Below are 24,258 nucleotides of genomic sequence, written 5' to 3'. Positions count from 1 at the left end.
GCATGACCTCGTTTAGTAGGTGTTGCTGGTATTTCATATACATAATAATTTTTGAGATTGATAGACTCAGTTGCCCACGTTTCTTGTATGATCAGAATATCTTGCAAATTTCTCAAGGCCGTAGGCAATTTGTTCTTAATTCTGCCTGCAATATTCCAAGATGTAATTTTTAAGCCTGGGCTAAACAGATTGTTGTTGAGTACTCTTGATTTTGTTTCTATTCAAAGTCTCAGAAACCCAAGCCCAGGATTTTATGTTGTTACTATTGTCGGGTTTTTTAGGTGCATGGTACCAGACTGCCCTTTGTCCTTTATCCACCAAAATTTTTAGTTTTTCTTGCCCTACAGAATGTATATCAAAGTCCGTGTTTTCATGATGTTCTATCGCGTCATGATTTCTCTGGTATTCTTTCACATGTGAATTTGAAAGTGCACGTATTTGAGCATTATACCAAATTGGAATTTTACTGGACGTTAGCTCCAATTTTTCAACTACATCGTATCCGTACTTATGTAGTGTCTCCTTTTCCTTAAGTATAATTCCTGGGAGAACAGACGACCAGAATGATACCCTTGCCAATTTGATATTATCTTTGTTAGGGAAGATTACTAGATCAAGATCATTACTAGTCATTGTTTGTAAAGACCTTAGATGACGTAATAGATGAATTATCCTTCCTCTATTAAGTGGAGCTAAATCAGTGGGAAAAAGTTCCTCAAATTGCAGAATTTTGGAGGGAGACTCTTCCTCCCTTTGATTGTAGTTATTTAAGACTTCACTAGTATTTTTGTTGTTGCTATGATCAAGTTCCTCTGGAAGTCTAAGTGGGACGTATTCGTTAGCTCTAGGATCTAATTGAGGCGTCCTTTCTATAAAGGTTTTACTGTTTGCTAACTTTTCAGTGCTTGGAGATGATATTACGTTGTCACCGTGATCCTCTTCCAAAGTATGTATTGTAACTGTTTTTCGAAATTTTAGTTTGCGAGTTTTCTTTTTTTGAATCCTTCTTACTGGTTTTTTCCTCCTTCTTTTCCTTCCTTCTTTGTTGTTTTCTTGTTTCTTTTTAACTATCGATTCTCCATTTCCTTGATTAGATATATTAATAACATGTATTTCCTGATTATCTAATACTGAATCATTTGCGAGTTTATTTATTTCCTTAGTTTTTGTAAATATTGGAAAGTATCTGATTTTTTGCTGATGTTTTTCTTTAAAAAGTTTTCTTAAAGAATATGTTGTTGAATCGTTTAAATTATCCATGTTCTGGTTTTGTTGTATTTGGATCATTGATGTTTGTGTACTGAATTCACGTGTTCTTTTCTTCTGATCTTTGATATAATCTTTTGGTATGTCATTTCGCTCAGGGTTGGTCTTCGATGGTGTGTTATTTTTCTCTATTGTGAAGAAGGCTTTTTTCTTTTTTTCTTCAACTAGATGTTTTAGTATCCCTATTTGAACGTCCAAAGTGTGATCTGAGTTCTCTAGAATATTTCCCAGAAAAGAAAGAACTGATTCCAAAATCTCTTGTAGTGAGAACAGTGCTTTTGATATAGGTAAGGTTGTATTATTGATATTATTATTTAGTTTGAGATTGAAGGGGTCCAGCGAAAGATCTAGTGAAGTGATTGGGAGAGGTGTTTTTTCTAAAGTATTTTTACTTGTTCCAAGTTCCAACTTTTGTATCCCAGAGTTAGATTTATTAATATTTGAATCTTCGAGTATCATAGAGCTCTCTCTATTTTTTATCGGTGTTGAGGTTTTTAGGGTAGATGTTTCCTGGTCTAGGTTTTGTGGATCTTTTGGGGTACAAAGTGATTTATTGCTTGACTCGGGCTCCAAATGACCCAATTTGGATTGTGAATTAGGTATCGTTGAAGCACTTTCGGTTTCCCCAAAAATTGCTGAAGAATTGAGAGATAAATCTTTGCCTAATATATGAGATTCTTGGGTATCTTTTGCAACAAGCGTGGTGAAATATGTGCTGATTGCCGGCGTTTGAATTATACGACCAGGTTTTATAGCTTTATTTGACGATTTCCGGATCGCGTTCTCTGTCCCCATTCTTTTCATAAATATAGTGCGAGATCGCAACTTTTTGAAACCCATTTATTAGCTGATAAGCGTTTGTGAATTTATTTTATTTGGCTCAATTCAACGATGATTTGATGGGTATTCTACGATTGTGTGAAATTTATCGACTTACCCCGTAGCGAGTTGAAAGAGGGGGGGCCCGTCCCGTCCTCGTACGTCCCCGGACGGCCACAGACGGCCCGCCCTTTGCCCGGGCTTCTCCCGGCGCCCTCCCGCGCGCTCCCGCGCAGCGGGACCTATCACTCGCTAATAGGCTGGTGGGGCTGACAAGGGAGGGGCCAGCAGGGAGAGCGCCCCAGCTGGTGGCGATTAGGGGTGGTTACTCGTGCTCCTGGGACAGGTAGTCCTGCACGGGTAACGCGCTCGCAGCCCTGCTGTTTCGAACCTCCCCGATGACAGGCAGATGGTGTCTTTGAAACTCCGCCCTGCACGAAGCGGGACCCGCGCAGCGGGTTCCGCGGGCAGTAGGCTTGAAGAGCTGAAGAGCTGGGGGTAATTTAATGGCAGCAAGTCCAAGGAAAAAAACACAGCAACTTGAAAGGAATCCGCTGGTTAGCCTCCGTGAGGGATATAAGAGCAGATTCCAGCGAGGGAGGGGCCAGCAGGGAGAGCGCCCCAGCTGGTGGCGATTAGGGGTGGTTACTCGTGCTCCTGGGACAGGTAGTCCTGCACGAGTAACGCGCTCGCAGCCCTGCTGTTTCGAACCTCCCCGATGACAGGCAGATGGTGTCTTTGAAACTCCGCCCTGCACGAAGCGGGACCCGCGAGCAGTAGGCTTGAAGAGCTGAAGAGCTGGGGGTAATTTAATGGCAGCAAGTCCAAGGAGAAAAACACAGCAACTTGGAAGGAACCCCGGGCTGTTTCTGGGCAGTGCGGCTGCTCCCCGAAAAGGAGGCGTAGAGTTGGGAAGGTGGAGAACCAGAAGGCAAACAAAAGAGCAAAGGAAAGGTCTGCTGCCTATTGAAATGCTCTCTGAGTTAATAACACAGTCACAAGGGGATTAGCAGCAGTTTTACAGTTTTACAGCTCAGCGTTCCTCTATTTGTCTGTGTGTAGGCTTACCGCTGCTGCAGCTGCCAATTCGTTCCCAAGGATCCGGTCCCAGGTTCCAAGGCGGGGAATCAAAGCAGCAATCTCTGCTTTCGTCCCCTTGCTTCACCCGCGTTCGCCTGCTTCCACCGCTGCTATTCTACACCAGTCATCCGGCTTCGGGAAGAGACGTGCTGGGGACCGGGCTTTAGGTCAGAGCAGCCCCAGCCCCGCACCCACTACTCCTGGCTGCCCTCGGACGCTGTTTCTCTACCCAGGGTAGGCAGGCCGGGGTCGGGCCGGAACAGCACTGTCAGCCCCTGCCCCTGCCCTCCGTAGTAGGTTCTCAATCTGGGAGACACAGGCGGGCGGGTACCGGGCTTCAGGCAGCAGTGAAGCAGTGCAGTGCGATGCGGGGAACAGTTTTCGGGTCCGCGGTCTGTAATCGGCAGCAACAGACTCTCCTGGTGGCGTGTGACGTTATGATTAAGATGATAACCTTTACGCCATTTGCGTTCTAATTTTTTGCAGGCAGACTTGGCTGCCATCAGCTCCTCATTGAACCAGTGGGCAGTTTTAGAGTGCCTCACAGGTGCCCTATTTGTCCATGGAGCCACTTTGTCAAGGGCCCTGGTCATCCATTCTTCATAGGATTTCGAAGCCTTGCTAAGGGAATCAGTTAAGAGAGGGGCATTGAGCTTCAGAGGCAGCTCAAAGGATTTATCACTGAATTTTTTCCAGTTCCTGCGTCTAGGAAGTGTGAGTTTCTTCACTATATGTTCTCTAGAGCTGTATAACACAGAGAATGGAACTAAGCAGTGATCTGACCAAGGAACCCTGATGGGGGCTGAACTTTCACTCCATCCCAATTAGCAAAAATAGGGTCCAACAGATGACCCAGTTGGTGCGTGGGCACAGTAGATTGAAGGTCAAGCATCAGAGATTCCATCAAGGAAATAGCCCCTAGAGCCTCTTTACAGCTTGAATCTTCCAGATGGATGTTCAAGTCGCCCAGGATAAGGAGCCTATTATACCGTAATGCGGGTTGAGTTACCACCTCCACCAGGCTATCTCTAAATTGAGTGGCTGTCCCGGGGCTGCGATAGATAAGGTAGCCATTGACGGTGCTATTCGAGGCCACATTGATAGCAAAGAAGACCGCTTCACTGTTCGCAAAGTTCACTGAATCTAACGTACAAGGTAGTTCTAGTTTATGAACCAGTGCTATTCCCCCCCTCTCTGGGTCCCCCTGTCTATTCTCAGTAGGCTATATGCTGGGGGAAGGGCTTCCAGAATCTCCGGGGCGGATAGTTCATCAAGCCATGTCTCTGTTAGAAAGAGCACATCCGGCTGGAAATCGGTCGAGAGGTCATAAATTTCCAATTTATGCTTATTCAGTGAGCGACAGTTAACCTGTACCATTCTGATAGTTTCTATCTCCCTCTTAGTCTCCCAAGTAGCTCCAAAGTCATGGGAGCATTCTTTACACTGTCGGGGCAGGGTTTCCTCATGCATCGCATGCCTGCACACTTCGCCAACATGTGGACACCAGCTAAGTAACTGTTCTCTACTATACTGGCGACTGCTAAGTCCTCCGGCGTTCATTGGTGCAGGGGTTCTGGCCCCTGGCCGCGCCCGGCCGCGGACGGGCGCAGACGGGCTTGCCTTTGGCGCGCCCGCAGCGCACCCACTGCGCGCGTCCGCTGCGCGGCCGCTGTCCTTCCCTCATAAAGTAAGGGAACCAGACAGCATGACTAGAGCGCTCCCCTGTTTCTTGTCATGCCCGGAAGTGCTGGGCTGCCTCACCCTCCGCAGCAAACGCCCACAATGGACGCGGCGGACCGGGGAGGGCGAACGGTGCAACAGGTAATAAGCTCGCCCTCAAGTGAATGTAGACACAGGAGTATTTTTAAAAATGAGTGATTAAAAATCAGAGACACACAGCAAATGAGTAGAACATAAGCGCTTCACATGCCACAGTGCAACATTAAAATACCGCTTTCTCCCAGTGGATGCGTCTGTCGCTGCCACAGACAGACCTGCATCCACCGCGCGGCCGCTGTCAGTCCCTCTTAAATCAGGATCCGGACAGCGCAACTAGAGCGCTCCCCTGTTTCCTGTCGTGCCCGGAAGTGCTGGGCTGCCTCACCCTCCACAACAAACGCCCACAATGGACGCGGCAGACCGGGGCGGGCGAACGGTGCAACAGGTAATAAGCTCCACCTCAAGTGAATGTAGACACAGGAGTATTTTTAAAAATGAGTAATTGAAAATCGGAGACACACAGCAAATGAGTAGAACATAAGTGCTTCACATGACACAGTGCAACATTAAAATACCGCTTTCCCCAGTGGATGCGTCTGTCGCTGCCACAGACAGACCTGCATCCAGGATAAGGACATGCTTCTGTCAGGATGATTGTGGAAGTGGACATAGACTCACAGTGTGAATCCAGACAAGCATGACTATTACCTTGGTTTTTGCAGGACTGACTCAGCAGTCTGCAGGGGTGTAGGAAACCACATACTTTGATCACATTTGATTGAGTGACTGGGTACCTAGAATGCTAGTAGTTGACAGTAAGGTGAGTTTATAAGTACTTATGTTTTAGCAGAGTGCTTAAATAAATACATGCTTCTGTCAGGATGATTGCAGGAGTGGACATAGACTGACAGTGCGATTTCAGACAAGCATGACTATTACCTGGATTTTTGCAGGACTGACTCAGTAGTATGCAGGGGGTTAGGAAACCACATTCATTGTGCACATTTGATTGTACCACTGCTTGTATCAATGCCTGAGTCATTATGAAAGTGCATAGACAGTGACTGTGTACTTAGAATGTTAGTAGTACACTGCAAGGTGAGTTTATAAGTACTTATGTTTCAGCAGAGTGATTAAATTAGGACAGGCTTCTGTCAGGATGGTTGTAGGAGTGGACACAGATGCAGAGTGTGATTCCAGACAAGCATTAGTATTACCTAGATTTCTGCAGGACAAGCATTAGTATTACCTAGATTTTTGCAGGACTGAGTCAGTAGTCTGCAGGGGGCTACGGGAATGCATGCATTGTGCACATTTAACTGTGCCTCTGCATGTCTCAATGCCTAAGTCATTGTGCAAAGGCATAGACAGTGACTGGGGACCTGAGTGCTAGTGGTGGACAGCAAGGTGAGTTTATAAGTTATTGTGTTTTAGCAGACTGATTACATAAGGGCTTGCTACTGTCAGGATAATTGTAGGAGTGGACACAGACTCACAGTGTGATTCCAGACAAGCATGACTATTACCTTAGTTTTTGCAGGATTGACTCAGTAGTCTGCAAGGGGTTAGGAAACCGCATACATTGTGCACATTTGATTGTTCCACTGCATGTCTCAATGCCTGAGTCATTGTGCAAGTGGAAAGACAGTGACAGGGTACCTAGAGTGCTAGTAGTTCACTGCCAGGTGAGTTTATAAGTACTTATGTTTCAGCAGAGTGATTACATAAGAACATGCTTTTGTCAGGATGATTGTAGGAGTGGACACAGACTCACAGTATTATTCCAGACAAGCATGAGTATTACCTACATTTTTGCAGGACTGAGTCAGTAGTCTGCAGGGGGTAGGAAACCGCATACATTGTGCACATTTGATTGTACGTCTGCTAGTCTCAATGCCTGAGTCATTATAAAAGTGCATAGCAAGTGACTGGGAACCTATAATGCTAGTAGTTGACAGTAAGGTGAGTTTATAAGTTATTATGTTTTAGCAGACTCATTACATAAGGGCTTGCTACTGTCAGGACAATTGTAGGAGTGGACACAGACTCACAGTGTGATTCCAGACAAGCATGACTATTACCTTGGTTTTTGCAGGACTGACTCAGTAGTCTGCAAGGAGTTAGGAAACCATATACATTGTGCATATTTGACTGTACCACTGCTTGTCTCAATGCCTGAGTCATTGTGCAAGGGCATAGACAGTGACTGGGTACCTAGAGTGCTAGTGGTTGGCAGCAAGGTGTTTATATAAGTACTTATGTTTCAGCAGAGTGATTAGATAAGGACATACTTTTGCCAGGATGATTGTGGGAGTAGACACAGGGTCACAGTGCGATTCCAGACAAGCATGACTATTACCTGGGTAATTGCCGGACTGACTCAGTAGTCTGCAGGGGATTAGGAAACCGCATACATTGTGTACTTTTGATTGTACCTCTGCTTGTCCCAATGCTTGAGTCATTATGATAGTGCATATACAGTGAGTGGGTACCTAAACTGCTAGTAGTTGACAGTAAGTAAATAACTTCTGTTTTAGCAGAGTGCTTAAATAAAGACATGTGTTTGTCAGGATGATTGCAGGAGTGGACACAGACTCCCAGTGTGATACCAGAGAAGCATGGCTATTACTTGAATTTTTGCAGGACTGACTCAGTAGTCTGCAGGGGGTTAGGAAACCATATACATTGTGCACATTTAATTGTAGCACTGCTTGTCTCAATGCCTGAGTCATTATGAAAGTGCATAGACAGTGACTGGGTACCTAGAGTGCTAGTAGTTCACTGCAAGGTGAGTTTATAAGTACTTATGTTTCAGCTGAATGATTAAATAAGGACATGCTTCTGTCAGGATGATTGAAGGAGTGGACACAGACTCACAGTGTGATTCCAAACAAGCATGAGTATTACCTAGATTTTTGCATGACTGAGTCAGTAGTCTGCAGGGGGTTACGGGACTGCATACATTGCACACATTTAACTGTACCACTGCTTATCTCAATGCCTAAGTCATTGTGGAAGGGTTCACCGCCTTTGAATGGGTACCTAGAGTGCTAGTGGTTGGCAGCAAGGTGAGTTAATACGTACTTATGTTTTAGCAGACTGATTACATAAGGACATGCTTCTGTCAGGATGATTGTAGAAGTGGACACACACTCACAGTGTGATTCCAGACAAGCATGAGTATTACCTGGAGTAATGCAGGAGTGACTCATTAGTCTTCAAGGGGTTAGGGGACTGCATACATTGTGCACATTTGACTATTCCAAACACAGTGCATTGAGAATTTTAAAGTACTGAGTTATTACTACTTTGAATGTATAAATATGCGTGATTGTAATAGTGTCTCAGTACTGACAAGGAAATACCTGCTCAGCTAGTAAACTCTTTAAAGGATAAAACTACTGCATAAATCGCAAATGTTACATCACCTTTCTACAACTACTTTTAATATTACACATAGTCAAATACAAAACAGAAACTTTTTACATTTCTGTAATATAAGTCTCACCACTTCACTGAGAAACATAAATGAGTATCTCTCTACAAATCGCTATGTGCACCACATAAATTCACAATACAAGCTTCAAATTGAAACCAAACATCAAAAATGATGTTGCATATTTTAACTATACCTCTTTAGATACGTATAAAAACTACTCTAATCACTAATACCTCAACTAAACATATACATTTACAATTTAAAATCAACACCTAAAATTGTGCACTATACTACTAATGTACATAATCATATCCACACATTAAAACAATCAGTCATAATCAGCAATCCCTATTCCAAAACACACATAATACTATACAAAGTGTACATTAAACAATATTTAAACACATTACAAACAATTGCAATTGATATTTCTTTATTACAAAATATATGAGTAACTTCAACATTTATGAATTATATTTCATGTTTAAAAACAAATGAAGGACAGAGTACACCTCACACATTAATAACTCACTTTTCAAATTAATTTGTAGATTATGAAGTATTTGAATCACACACCAGATTTCCTTATGCACACAAGAAATATAGTGCCCTGCTCTTAGAATTTCTCTCTCATTCTCCACACATATACATCTAAATATCAAATCACATTGCTTCCAAGGTTAATTCAAATTCTAAGACACATTTCTATTGATTACACATATCAAGCCTTGCCAACTGACCTCTAATTGAGCCAAAATTGCTTCTGGAATTTTCTGGAGTAGCGCCTGGTCCGTGCACCGTAAGCGATGGAAACGCGGATCCAGAGGAGACTTCAAAAGTATATTACAAGTAATTTTACCTTTTTTTCATAACACACTACTTCTAACCATACCAGTGACTTGGGAAAACTCACTGCAATTAAATATGACAATAATATTTATAAGAAATACACATTTTAATGCGACACATAACTTCCAACCCTATCCCCCATTCTGCTTAATGCCTGTTTCCATAGTAACAGTTCATGGAACACACAACTGAACACACAGGTCACAATTTCAGGATATAATGTTGCAAATTCAAATAGCAAGTGTGCTTGACTTTTCAAAATATCAGCTTATCCTATGTAATGTACCTTTCAAACAGTTTTCACTAACCAATAAGAACCATGCTTTTAAAACACAGAAACATGCATCCTATTTTTCACTCTATAATGTTCTCAAACAGCCAGTCACTTCTCTTCTTTTTTCAAACTGCATCTTGTCCACCATTTTAGAGACCTCTTACTTTACCAACTGCCTACTTCACCTACAGACATCTTTGAGTGCATCTAGACTTCCCTTCAAGATGCTTAGAGTGCGGATTATGGGACACAGCTATATTTTCTGGTGCAAAATGTATGCTGAAAAGCAGCGGTATTGACAAAGACCTAGCTTTGCAAAATGTAGACATTAAATGGATTGGACAGAGAGGATTAAAGTAGCACCAATTGATGCCAGTTGTTAAATCCTTTTTTGCATCTCCAACCCCCTGACCTCATAATTGTGCACTGTGGTGGCAATGACCTAAGGACATTGACTGGGGTATGTCTGGAAATGCTAATGAAGGACACCTTTGCAGAATTGATGTTATTTTTCCCTCAAACTGCCTTTCTCTATGCTAACATATGCCAAAGACAGAAATGGAACTTGTCCAATCAATTTTGGCCACAGATTGAAAAAGCTAGGAAAAATGTCACTAAAGCTGTTTCTGCTTTTCTCAAAGGTTATAGTATGGGGTCCATATAAAACAACACTCTGAGTTTTAATATGGATGGCATCTACAGGAGAGATGGTGTACATTTCACAGATGAGGGAAACAGTGTCTTTCTCAACAACTTTAGACTCTGCATAGGCACTTACATGTAGGTACCATAATCTCCCAATAAGCACAAGGGCTCTTTTTAGAGCCACCCAAGATCCAAACATATAACCTCAATTTATAAAAAAAAAATCTTTTTTTTTTGCCAGGAGTCGCGCACCCAGCGCGTTCACTTCAGGGGGTCGCGCACCCAGCATGTTCACACCAGGGGGCTGTGCTGGGAAACACGCACCCTGTGCGTTCACACCAGGGGGCTGCCCTGGGAGTCATGCACCCAGTGTGTTTACACCAGGGGACCATGATTGGAGTAGGACAAATGGGTTCCTACCACTAATTTCTCTTCACCCTTGAGACCCCATCCCCAGGGCCTATTCAATTTGATGGGGATCATGGGGGAGCCCCAATGCCCCCACAGTCCCTGCCGGCTCCCCGTGTCCTGTGAGAGTCGGCATTGTTTTTCCACATGGGGAGCTACTAACATGCAACTCCCCGTGTGGAAAAGCAATTCTGCTTTGAATTTTAGAAGAGAGAGCAGGTTAAATGATTACACCGATGTCATAGTTGACACATTTAAGTGTAAAAGACCTTTGAAATTCACAGAAAAAGCCAAAGATTACAGGATAACAGGGACATTATAGTTAAAAAATGGAATTTAAAAAAAAGTAAAAATTCACTGAAAAAAACAAAGCTTACAGGGATGTTATAGTGAGGCTCCGATTGTACATTTTACATGCACAAAACCATAGAAATTCAGCAGTTATAATTAAGCCTTTAGTGTCCAAGTCACTTTCCAGAAATAGTTTATATTGGGGTGGGAACAGAAAATGTTTGTTAAAATGCATTCTATGTAGTAAGAGTAATTTATGTCATCTAAATAGCATTGCTGATATTCAGAAAGATAATTACCATAGTAGTCAGTTGTATTTTTTAAAGAAATACCATTAATATTTCCATATTTTTATAGGATAAAGAAATTTAACATATTTTTCATTTTATTCCTTCTTATTTCAATTTGATTTATTAATAATATTTAATCATTTTAACATCTATTGTTCTAGCAATAAAACTTTTACATATTGATGAATAAAAAGTAAAAAGAAAATACAAAGTAAATCATAATTGAATTGTATTGCACGTTATATGTGAGAAATTTAAATTGAACATAACCTTTAAAAATCACTGAAAAGACCAAAGGTTAGGAAATCGAATTAAAAAACCTGCAAAATGAATAAAAAGTAAAAAGAAAATACAAAGTAAATCATAGTTGAATAGTATTGCATGTTATATGTGAGAAATTTAAATGTAACAGAACCTTTGAAAATCACTGAAAAGACCAAAGGTTAGGGAATAGAATTTAAAAACCTGCAAAATTCACTGAAAAAAAATCAAAGGTTACAGGGTCATTATAGTGAGGCTCACATTATACATGCACAAAGCCATAAAAATGAGTAGTTATAGTTACCGGAGCTAACTAAAACTTATGGCACAGCAATGCACTGCTTATGAGATCACATATTACATAACTCATCACATAGTAATTTTTTTTAGGTAATGTTTCAAAATTTGGGAATATTAATAAGGAATATAATACACATTTTAAATAATGATTGACGCATTATTTTGATATGCTAATGTTTATTTTTAAATATATATAAGTAGTTCTTATTCATTTTTATACAGAAATAGATATCTGTGACTAAGGAGTATTTATTGTTTACATAAACTCTTTAGTGTTCAACACCTTCCCAAACATGGTTTACATTTGGAGTGGTAATAGTTAATAGTAAATGTTGACCTTTTAGTGTCCAACACCTTCCCCAAATTGGAATGGGAATAGTTTCTGTCAGTGCTTCAATGTTCAACATTTTCCCTAAATTGGTTTAGAATATCATGGAAATAGATAATGTGACCCCTTTAGTGTCCATCACCTTCTACACAATTAATTAGATTGGATTTGTAATAGTAAATGATGCCACTTTAATTGTCAACTCCTTCTCTGAAGTGCTTTAGATTAGAGGGTTGAATGTAAATGTGCTCCCTTTAGTGTCTTACACCTTCTACAAAAATGTTTGGATTGGAGTTGTAATTGTAAATGTTGTTGCTTCAGTGTCCATCACATTCCCCAAAATGGGTTAGATTTACAATCCCCATTTACTTCTCCATGGGGGTCTGTTTTTTCCGCAGTTAGGGACTGTAATAGATAACAAGAGTAATACTTTTGCTGCTACCAGAACTTTCGGAACTGCTATCACATATCTGAATTTGTAATTTATGTGTGTATACATAAACAGTGACTTCGTTTTGGGGAAAGAATAGGGTGCGGTCCTGAGGAAAGCTCCGGACCGCATGTGGAACCTTTTCAGGGCTGAAACACGTTAAACTCCAAGTTTTGGGGTTGCATAATCTAGCCTCATTTGTCCTACTTTTTATTTCACTCATCCCTCATCACCCTATTAACAAAGTAACTTATTGGGTAGGTGACAATGATTTTATATTACTTTTCCCATTTCACGCTTGAAAAATACCTGCAGATTCCCTCAGAAAACTGCAAGTGGCCGTCCTACACTAGAGAATTCTCTGGCAAGTGTACGGTGGCCTATGATGAAGCATGACAGCTGAGGGGCATGTGAGGTCATCCCATTTATTTTTTAAAATACCCTCCAGGTCCAGCCAATAGAAATTGGGACTTCAGGATCATCATATATTGGGTTATCAAACAAACAACAGGATGAGTGGTTCTCACATATAGGAATCCACAAAAGGGGCATGTTTCTTTTTTGTGTTTCAATAGTAAATGCCATATACTTAGTGTCCTACACCTTCCCTAACATGATTTAGATTGAAGTGTGAAAAGTAAATGCCATCCCTTTAGTGTTCAACACCTTTCCCAAAATGGTTTACCTCACAGATGGAACGGTAAATGTTTCCCATTTAATGTCCAACATCTTTCCCAGAATTGTTTAAATTGGAGTCAGAATAGTAAATAGCATCACTTTAGAGTCCAACACTTCACTAAAATTGTTTATATTGGAGTGGGAAGAGTAAATGTGGCTCTTTTAGTGTCCAAAACCTTCCTCAAAAGTGTATGGATTGCAATGAGAATAATAAATGTGACACCGTTAGTGTCCAAAACCTTTCTCTAAATAGTTTTGATGGATGTGAGAATAATACATTTCACCCCTTTAACGCCCATAAACTTCTAAAAATTGGGTACGTTAGAGTGGGAATAACGGATTTAATCTTTTTAATGTTAAATTATTTTGCTAAAATGCATTTCTATGTAGTAAGTGTAGGTTCTGTCATTTAGTTAGCATTGTTGATATTTAAAAAGATGATTAACATAGTACTGTATATTTGCAATAAATACCATTATTATTCACATATTTTCATAGAATCAAGATATGTAACTTTTTAAATTTGTTCTTTATTCTTTACATTTTATTTATTAACAATATTTTTATATTTTAACATATATTGTTAAAGTCATAAAACAGTTACATATTGATAATATCTTTGCGAAATTTACTGTAAAATTATGGATGAGAAAACTGCATGGCGGGAGTGCAACTTATAGTTAACTTAGGTCACGACTTATAGTTTTAGAGATTACTTAAACTATAACTACTGAATTTTTATGGTTTTATGTGTGTAAAATGTGAACCTAATGATAACGTCCCTGTAAACTTTGTTTTGTTAGTGAATTTCTAGGGTCTTTTAAAATTCCATTTCCTAACTATAACGTCTTTGCAACATTTGTTTTTTTCATTGATATTTGCCCCTAGTGTGGACATAAAGATAGGACTCACAAATGCCCATAGTAAATTCCCAAATTAGTAAACTTAGATGTTTGGTTTAGACTAAAAGTCTAAGTTTACCCTTGGGAATCGGGTCCATCGACATTTTAGTCTTTGATTTAATTATCAAGTGAGGCCATCTTCAGAACATTACGCATAGGGAAAAAATGGCAGGCTACATTTTTTAAGGGCCATCTACGCAAGTCACATGCAGAAGCAAAAATGCCTAGGTAGGTTGGTTGGGAACACTTCAATATCAACAGAGAGAAAAGATATGATTTAGCTGCAGGTAACCGTAGCTCTGCTGCCTTGGTACCCCATTTTGATTATGAATCCGCCAAATGTCTTCAAATGTCTTCAATCAAATTGACAACACTTACCTTCTTTTGTTTTCTGTTTATAGTGATGTCTGTCCAAACGATCTACGCAGGCACTTTCGCTTATTCATAGACTGAGTTTTAGTTTATACCCTAGCTCACAAGGGGTAGTGGGCTATGTTTCTTATTCTATTTTTTTTTTCCATCAAAGCACAAACAGTCACTAATCCATTCTCCATTCATAATTGCCCACATATCCCCAATTAATTTCCTCTGTTCTTAATGGACAACGCAGTAAAACACCACACAGATAGGCATACAGGAACCCATCCTTTACAAAGCATATTGACTAATAATTAGCCAGAACGTTTGGCTTTTCCATTGCTGGTCCATATATATATATATATATATTCACTGAAAAAACCATAGGTTATAGACCATATATAGTTCGGAATTAGCATTTACAAAACCTTGAAAATTCACTGAAAAAACCATAGGTTATAGACCATATATAGTTAGGAATTAGCATTTACAAAACCTTTTTTTTACTCACACAAAACCATTGAAATTCGCATAGATAGTTAGTTGCACTAACTATATATCGCGCACCCGCAATCCACTGCTGATCATGTCACATATTACATCATTCATGACATGGTCAGTGACATCACTGATGACATCACTGATGACATCTCAAATGGCATCACTGATGACATCACTGATGACATCTCAAATGACATCACTGATGACATCACTGATGACATCACTGATGACATCTCAAATGACATCTGATGACATCTCAAATGACATCACTGATGACATCACTGATGACATCACTGATGACATCTCAAATGACATCACTGATGACATCACTGATGACATCTCATTTGACATTACTGATCACATCACTGATGACATCATTCATGTGGTAATACGATGAACCTCTTCAGACTCTAATATAACCTTAGATACACTCAGTGTAAACAGACACTCACAGACTGTCACTCATCCATGGAGTTACTCACACACCTAGTCAGTCATGCAAAGAATCAATCACACCTCCATTTCCTCAACTATACAGTTATACACACCTTACTTATTCAAACATATACTAACACATATTTACTCTCTTATACAATCCCTGATACAAGTTCACAATGATCCATACAGCCACACACACATTCACTTGCTCTCATGCACAGTTATTTATATATGTCAACTCTCACATGTACTGTGTTTTACATATGTACTTACTTTGACATGTAGCACTGAGATATCCATTCACTCACCAATACACTCATGCACACAGTCAACCGCCCATACAGCTGTTTCCACATGCACTTTTGAACCCATACATCTAGTGAATCAACTGCTCACACATCTATGCACAGAGTCATACACCTCCCAGCCACCCACACACACACTCAGTCTCCCATACAAATACTTGGGCAACCAATTAATAACCCATATAGTTACTCATATAGCTACTGATCAACACATGCAGCAGTTTACAGAACAACAGACATAATGATGCACAAATTAAGACAGTTTAGTCACTAATCCATGCACTCAGCGAGACACATTTAATCACTGACTCATACAGTCAGTCATGCACCTACTAAATCCTTCATACATATTTTAACTTTACAGAAACATACAGTCACTGGATGTTGTCATCAGTGATGTCATCAGTGATGTCATTTGAGATGTCATCAGTGATGTCATCAGTGATGTCACTGACCATGTCATGAATGATGTAATATGTGACATGATCAGCAGTGGATTGCGGATGCGCGATATATAGTTAGTGCAACTAACTATATATGCGAATTTCAATGGTTTTGTGTGAGTAAAATAAGGTTTTGTAAATGCTAATTCCTAACTATATATGGTCTATAACCTATGGTTTTTTCAGTGAATTTTCAAGGTTCTGTAAATGCTAATTCCTAACTATATATGGTCTCTAACCTATGGTTTTTTCAGTGAATTTCAATGGTTTTTTAATAGCAAATATCAAAAGCTGTAAAATGTATTCTTCTTTTAAAGGAAAAATATATTTTATATGTATTTAATAATTTTTTTATGTATATAAATGTTTTGAGGGAACAAATTTATCAACTATCATGCTGAAGAAGAGTGTGGGGAAAAAAAAACAAAGAGGAGGACTAAGAGGAAAGAACAATCAGTTCAAAAATACAATTGCTTTAAAGCATGAAGTGCTTTTCCACACATTTACATTTAAATAACACATATTAGAACATACAAAATATCTACAAAGGAGACGGTGTACATTGAATTTTAGACACTTCATTCTGGGAAGTGTGGTCCGGGAAGCACACAATCAAGTCCTGTATGGACTCCACAAGGTGGTGCATACTCCGCGGCTGGACGGCCGCGTATAAATCAATGCTCGAAGGTGTCCACCTTTGAGTAGCACGCAAACAGCAGCTTGGTTTATGTATAGGTGAGGACGGGGATCCACTCGTAGACGCCGCTCCGTACGGGTACCCTGGGGGTCACGAAAGTGAAGCAGCAGTCGTACTGTGGAAAAGTAAATTTTGCCATGTTCTGTGTCCCTACGTGTTCCCCATCTTATGTTATGTGTGTATGATTAATATGCATATGTATCCCCCATGTTCGATTAAAGACGCAATTATAGTTGTGTCCATCTCTAGTATGCCAGTTTCCAGTTCTCGTGAATACTATGAATATCAGGCCTATGTAAAGTTACGTTGCCACGTTTCTCAGTGTGCACGTTATTTCATTGTAAAGTCCCCGTTTCTAGGCCTCAAAAGGGCCCGGACACCAGATTCAGCTCCTGTCTCCTGAACCCTCGCTGAGGAGCGATACAGCCCCCACCTGTATCCTCGACCCTTCACTTACTTCCTGCCTCACAGTGCCCGGCTCGGCCTGGCTCTGCCTGCTAGTCTGCCAAGAGTATGTTATGATTCTAGTTATCAGTCCAGCCCTCCTTCTCTGCATTCCTAAGCTACTGAATCGCATCAATAGTTTCCGTCATTGTCTAGCCTTTACGTCTCCATGTAAGAGAAATACTGTATTAATGGTCATTTAATATTCTTCATCACGCACTACATGTAGAATAATGCATGCTCCAGTCTTAGAGTCTGTTAGCCTCTCCCCTCCTGACTCTTAGTTTATATCAACATGTTCTCTAAACATTAGATACTAGATAGGGTTTAGGTACATGTCGCCCTGACTCTCCAGACTTCAGTCTCTACTCCTAGCACAGAGTTCATAGCCCCCAGCTTCTCCTAGTAACACGTCATTGTCAGTTTGCGCGTACCATTTAGGTTAGAGGTCCCGGCTCCTTAGGTAGCCCCCTCCATGTTTCCGCCCCATTTATGACATATTCTGTTACGTTTACATCACATGTCCATGTATACGCCTCCTGTTACACCTACTTTCACCCTTATCTTTCGCGACTGCTATTGACCACACCCACTGCTCCGCCTATCATATGTATTGTAATGCAACTGTTTTAGTATATATGCTTGTGCATTGTTATTAAAAGTATTCCTTTTCCTTGATCCTGCCCCCGGCAGCGCTGCCATCCTATTCCTGTGCAGGTTGTCCTGTTCCTGTCCTTTATGCTGTATTAAACCTGCAAACTCCTACTACCTCGAATCTTGACTCTTATTTATTGAGCTATCTGTTATTGCTATGTCCAGTCAAACCTAGATCCGGTATTATTTATTTATATACCACATAATGGCGCCCGAATAGGGACTTGCCCTTTCCCCACGCGCCGGTGAAGCCACGCCGGCCCCCTGACCCTCTGCAGCCGTGACGGAACCATACCGTGCACGTGCAGATATTTCTGCTTCAAGTATCCCTCAGGCCCACGGAGGAGACGGAGGTGGCGGTCCAGCATCCAGACGAGGCGGTGGAGGAACGCGGCGAGTCCCGACCAGAGCCCAAGCCGAGAGTCCAAGGTCCGAGGTATCCGGAGGCCCACCCGTAACAGAAGTCCGAAGTTCGTCCGTCCGGCGTCAAAGCAGTCCAGTCCAGTCTGAGGCCTTCCGTTCTTGCTGCCCGGTGAGTACCGTTGCTGGGGTAGTATCTAGACAGGGTCAATCTAATTGTCTCTGGTCCGTGGGTTTTGGTGGTACACAGACCCAAAACGAAGTGTCCACTTCGGTGGATGCGGGTCCTGACGTGTCTCTTTATGAGACCGGTAAGTTTCGTACTGTTTCAGCAGTGCATCTAGTCTCTGTTCTAGTCAGTTCTGTTCTCGAGAAATTCATGTATTCTGTTTTCAGTATTCCAGGTAGTATTCTGTCCGAACTGTTATTTTAAATGTTCTTCATGTATTTTAATGTCGTGGTATGAAAGTGGTGTAATTATCGTGTTCATTGTGTATTGTATTGTGTCCAGATTACAGTTCAGTCATGCCGTTATTTTCCAGACTACGTCAGTTAAGAACTAGAAAAGGTCTGTTAGAAGAAGCAGTTCCTGTCCCGCCTAGGGACAGTCCAGGTCACTTTATGTATCAGAAGCATGGCATAAGTGCCATATTATATCTAGATTTATGGGTAGAGTATACCAAACAGTTAGAAGAAAAGTATAGATGGCCCGTATCGGGTACATGGGATGCCGAGTGCATCATGCGAGTAGAAGAAGCATTATGGAAAAAGAAAGCCAGACAGTCACAGAAAGATGCCATCGAGTTATGGCGCAAAGAAGCTCATAAAAGAACCGAAAAAGAAATCAGAAAGTCAGAATTAAGTAGAGAATCCTTAGAACGAGCCCAAGAAAGGGAATTAATCGAGATAGGTGAACGAGTCAAAGCCGAACAGTCAGACAGACAGAGGAATGCCCTCATTAAGGGTATGTATCCTCTTCTTGCCGAGGGCTTGCCAAAAGCAACCCCGGAGGCATCCAGTAATTTTCCGCCACCATTAGTTCCGACCAAGCTACGTCACAAACCGACCGCAGCTGATATCTTTATTTCGTCCTATTTGGATGACACGGTTCCAGAATATGCAAATCCTGTTCCGCCAGTCCCTGTAAATCATGCCATTCCTACTCCTCCAGACACCGGAGTACCTGCTACGGTACCCCCGGTCCAGCCTACATTACAATTTCCCACTCTGCCAGCACGAAGAGTATCAGTCGACGATTCCAGTATAGGGGCCGCAGGAGGAGGTCCTCCTGGTACCCCGCCACCACACCAACGAGTAACGTTAGTCGAGTTACATGAATGTGCGTTACAGCGTACGCCCAAATATAAGTCCGTTGCAGATATCCGACGAGCTCTTACTGAATGCCGCTATGATCCAGTCGCAGGTGATGATAGTACAGTTATATATTCCATCCGTGTAAGACGGGTGACCGGGTATTTGGACACCCTACCAGATATGAAAGAAGATCTAGACAGAATATATCGTTTCATCCGTACAGGGGATGATCCAGAAAGTATTGGTGAAGCCATGTCTCAAAGGAAAGCTGAAATCCAGCTCATGCTATTAAAGTTTCTGATTAATTGTTTAATAAGGGAACAAGATTATCCGACCAAAGATCCAGCCGAAATGAGATTCCTGACAAGGTGGAGTGATAATATAGCCGAGGGTAAACACAGAACCATCAGTAGTATAGAGAGTATGTACAAGAAAATTCGTAAAGAAATAATAAGGTTACACGAACAACGTAAAGCAGCACAAGTAAGCGAGAAAGAGAATGACTCTTCTACTGAAGAGGTAGACGACGAGAATCCCGCCAGAATAGCGTATGTAGGAAAATCTAGATTTCCAGACCGCCATTTACGCCTAGAACACAAGTCAGTTTTTCATCATCCAGCACCAGAACAAGGTTCCCTAGAACAAGTATTTCAAGCTACCGATCAAATTCTGAAATCACGAATCGGTTATAGTAAGTTGAGTACTATGCATGAACAAGAACTAGCCCGATCAGCAGTCCGATGGATTACTGATTCTACCACTTTTCCAGACGAAATAGTGGCACAAATGTTTCTGAAATTGCCCCCAGCCGAGCAGCGACTGGTGGGTATGTATATGATCCAGCACCTCATCACATTGTATGAGGGTCAACATTCTGATCCAGGTCCGTTACACGATGTCCTGAACGAGTTACTCCAGTATAGATGGAAAGGTTTAGGTACCGATTTAATTAGTGTCATTCTAGAACAGCGTCACAAATATAGAACGTTTCTGAACCCGCATTTTGTTCATGTCTCACCTCCAGAAAGTAAACCGTTTTACATAGATAGACAGAACCCGTTACGAGAAGTACACCCAGTCAGGACAACAGATGGTGAAATGCAAAGAGTGTTTGTTTACACTCCGATTACAAAGATGGAACTCTTAGAAATGAAGAAAGTAATTCCCTGTCATGACAAAGATCCAGCAGGGTTCCACCGAGAATTAAAAGACATGCTCCGTATTGGAGAATACACGTATCCAGATATAATTAAAATGTTAAAAGTCCTGTTGCCCGCAGGCATATACGAGAAACTCAAGGAAAAAGAATGGGAGGTGGGAGAGAAAAAGATCGATTGGGCAGTTCTAGAAGCTGAAGATAAGATACGAGTACCAGGTACCGGTCTTGGAGAGAAATGTAAAGAATTACCAGAACTGTTAATACAAGTTTTGCCAAGATTATTAGCAACTAAAAAGGAAGACTGGGATGCAATCTCAGCCTGTAAACAGAAACAAGACGAAGATACTAGTGATTTTTATTCTAGATTTGAGAAATGTTTTATTATAAACAGTGGCTTGAAGACGAGTAGCGAGTCATACCCTCATCTCTTTGTTACTAAATTAGTCGAGAATTCAAGTCCACAAGTTAAGAATCGAGTTTTGAAAGTCGAAAGTACATGGCAAGCTAGTACCCCGTCCCAGATGTTACAGATGCTCCAGTATCACCAGAATAGAATCAGAGAAGAGCAAGATCATGAAAGAAAACGTATGAAAGACACGAAAATGAAAGTACTAGTTGCACAATCTGTTCCTCAAGACAGTCAGAAGAGGGGTACGAATCAAGCCAGTCATCCTGCAGCTCCCGTTAAAGGGACATGCAATTATTGTAAACAGCCAGGTCATTTCATAAACGAATGTGCAGTTCTGAAACATAACATAGCTACCGGTAAGACTAAAGAAAGACCACGTCCGCCTAGACAAGAACAAGTTTCACAGACTTCTCAGCCACAGAATGCACAACAGACAGTTCCAGCACCGCAGCCTATTGCTGCAACACAGCATGTTACACAGCAGATGTACCAGTATGCACAGTCCGAGTACCCAGAGTATCAGCCATATTCATGAAACAGCCTAGAGAGGGAGGTAGGCTTGCCTCTCATCGAGATTCCTGTAGATCAAGAGGGTCCCTATGTTCATAGTCAAGTACTAGGGAAAGACAGAAAGTTTCTGATTGATACAGGGGCAAGTAGGACCACCATCAGTCACGCCGAAGTTCCAGGGGCTCCACTCTCAGGCTCTAGAAATGTTTCCCTTGGATTTTCAGGAAAGCCTATTGTAAACGAGATATCTAAGCCAGTTACTCTAGAAGTAGGTCCATTGTCCCGAACTACTGATCTGTTACTTACGAAGTCATGTCCAGAAAATGTGTTAGGCATTAAAACACTGAAAGAATTAGGTGCAGTTATTTGCTGCTCCCCAGAGGGAATACGCCTGTTTCTACGTGACTTCAACGGTCACTATGTATTACGAGATTTTGATCCAAGATTGTCTAATGTTCCGCAGCATCTATGGGCGCAAGGTCCAACTGATGTAGGTTATATGCAAATCACACCCCATCGTGTGACTCTCAAGCCAGGTGTAGTGTTACCACGAATCAGACAGTACAGATTGCCACCTGAGGCTGTAGCAGCCTTATCCAAAATTATTGACGAGCTCATCGCTCAAGGAGTAGTTGTAGAAACTGACTCCAATGTATGTAATTCTCCGATCATTCCAGTCATGAAACGTACTGATCCAAATGCACCGCCAGTATATCGATTAGTGATTGACCTACGAGAACTTAATAAATGTATTATTCCCCAGTACCCAGTTGTCCCAGATATCTCTTCCCTATTGACAGCCATTGATTCCGAAGCCTCATTTTTTACAGTCATAGACCTCAAGAACGCGTTTTTCAGTGTCCCCATTCATCCAGACAGCCAGTTTCTTTTCGGATTTTGTTTAAATGGAAGGAGCTATATGTTCACACGAGCTCCTCAAGGTTTCACAGAAAGTCCTAGTATTTACAGTCAAGCACTTAAGAGACAACTAGACAATATTCACATGCCAACAGACACTGCCCTGCTCCAGTATGTCGATGATCTACTGATCACAGCCCGTTCTGAACGTGCTTGCGAGCGAGCATCACTTACAGTCTTGTATTTCCTTGCCGAGATGGGGCACAAGGTGTCCCCTTCGAAGCTTCAATTCTGTGTCCAGCAAGTGATCTACTTAGGCCACTTACTGTCCAAGTGGGGTAGGCAGTTGACACCAGACCGTATCCAGTTAATAGCGAGTCTTCCTCAGCCCAAGACACAGAAGGAGGTACGTGCTTTTATCGGCCTTACTTCTTATTGCAGACAATGGATTCCTCAGTATGCATTTCTAGCTAAGCCACTGATACAGTTAACGACACAGGAGGCAGCCGTATCGACTGTCCTCCCTTGGACATCTGAACATACACTTAGTTTCAATGAGTTAAAGAAAGCCTTATGCCAAGCTCCAGTTCTAGCTACACCGAACTACAGTAAGCCTTTTACACTTTTCGTCACTGAACGCGAAGGTACAGCATTATCTGTTCTCACACAAGATCAAGCAGGACAATACAAGCCCTGTGCTTATTTTTCGAGCACATTAGATCCTGTAGCCCAGGCTCTGCCTGCGTGCCTCAAGTCAGTTGCAGCCACAGCTCTAGCTATCAGACAAAGTGATTCCATAGTATTAGGACATTCCTTGACAGTACAAGTTCCACACTCCGTGGAAGTTCTTTTAAACCGTACACAGACTCAACACTTGACAATTGCACGTTTAACAGGTTATGAATTGACACTGTTCCAGCCACACATAGAAATCAGACGCTGCAACGTTCTAAATCCTGCTACACTGTTACCGTCAGTTATTTCGAATCCTGCCACACACGACTGTGTGGAAGTAGTTAACACTATGACTAAGCCAAGACAAGATCTGACAGATATTCCATTACCAGATCCCGACCTGACACTTTATGTGGATGGTTCATGTATGAGAACAAGTACAGGAGAACTAGTAGCCGCGTATGCAGTGACTACTGACACTGAAGTTATAGAAACACACCGTATTGACACCCTGTCTGCTCAAGCAGCAGAGCTAGTTGCTCTGACCCAAGCCTGCATACACGCTAAGAACCTGAAAGTTAATGTTTACACAGATTCACGTTACGCATTTGGAGTTGTACACGACTTCGGAGTGCTCTGGCAGGAGAGAGGTTTCATGACTTCTCATGGAACCAAGATTCAGCATGGTCTCCTTATTCAAGCTCTGTTAGATGCCATACATTTACCGACATCTATTGCTATCATGAAATGCAAAGCACATACGAAAGTTACTGACATTATTTCTCAAGGTAATGATCTAGCAGATCGCACAGCCAAACTTACAGCACAGACTCCAGACATTCCAGTTAATCCGACACAGACACATACTCCAGATCCGACTGCCTGTATGACAGTTAAGGACCCTACTCAAGATGTCATAGATATCCAGTTACATGCTACTCCCGATGAAATCAAGAAATGGTCCGAACAAGGAGGGGTCCAGACAGATCAGGGATGGGTAACGAAGGGTAGAGCCACATGGTTTCTCCCCGACTCCATGGTTCAAGTCATTATCAATACCGCACATAGTCCAGCACATTTAGGAGAAAAAGCTATGTTAGACAGTATCCAGAACATTTGGTTCAACAAGCATTTACGAGCTGCAGCCAAGCAAAA

This window comes from Lissotriton helveticus, chromosome 3_1 (assembly GCF_964261635.1).
Source record: "Lissotriton helveticus chromosome 3_1, aLisHel1.1, whole genome shotgun sequence".
Classification (NCBI taxonomy): domain Eukaryota; kingdom Metazoa; phylum Chordata; class Amphibia; order Caudata; family Salamandridae; genus Lissotriton; species Lissotriton helveticus.
The sequence above is the reverse complement of the archived record's forward strand: the minus strand, read 5'-3'. Positions refer to the sequence as shown.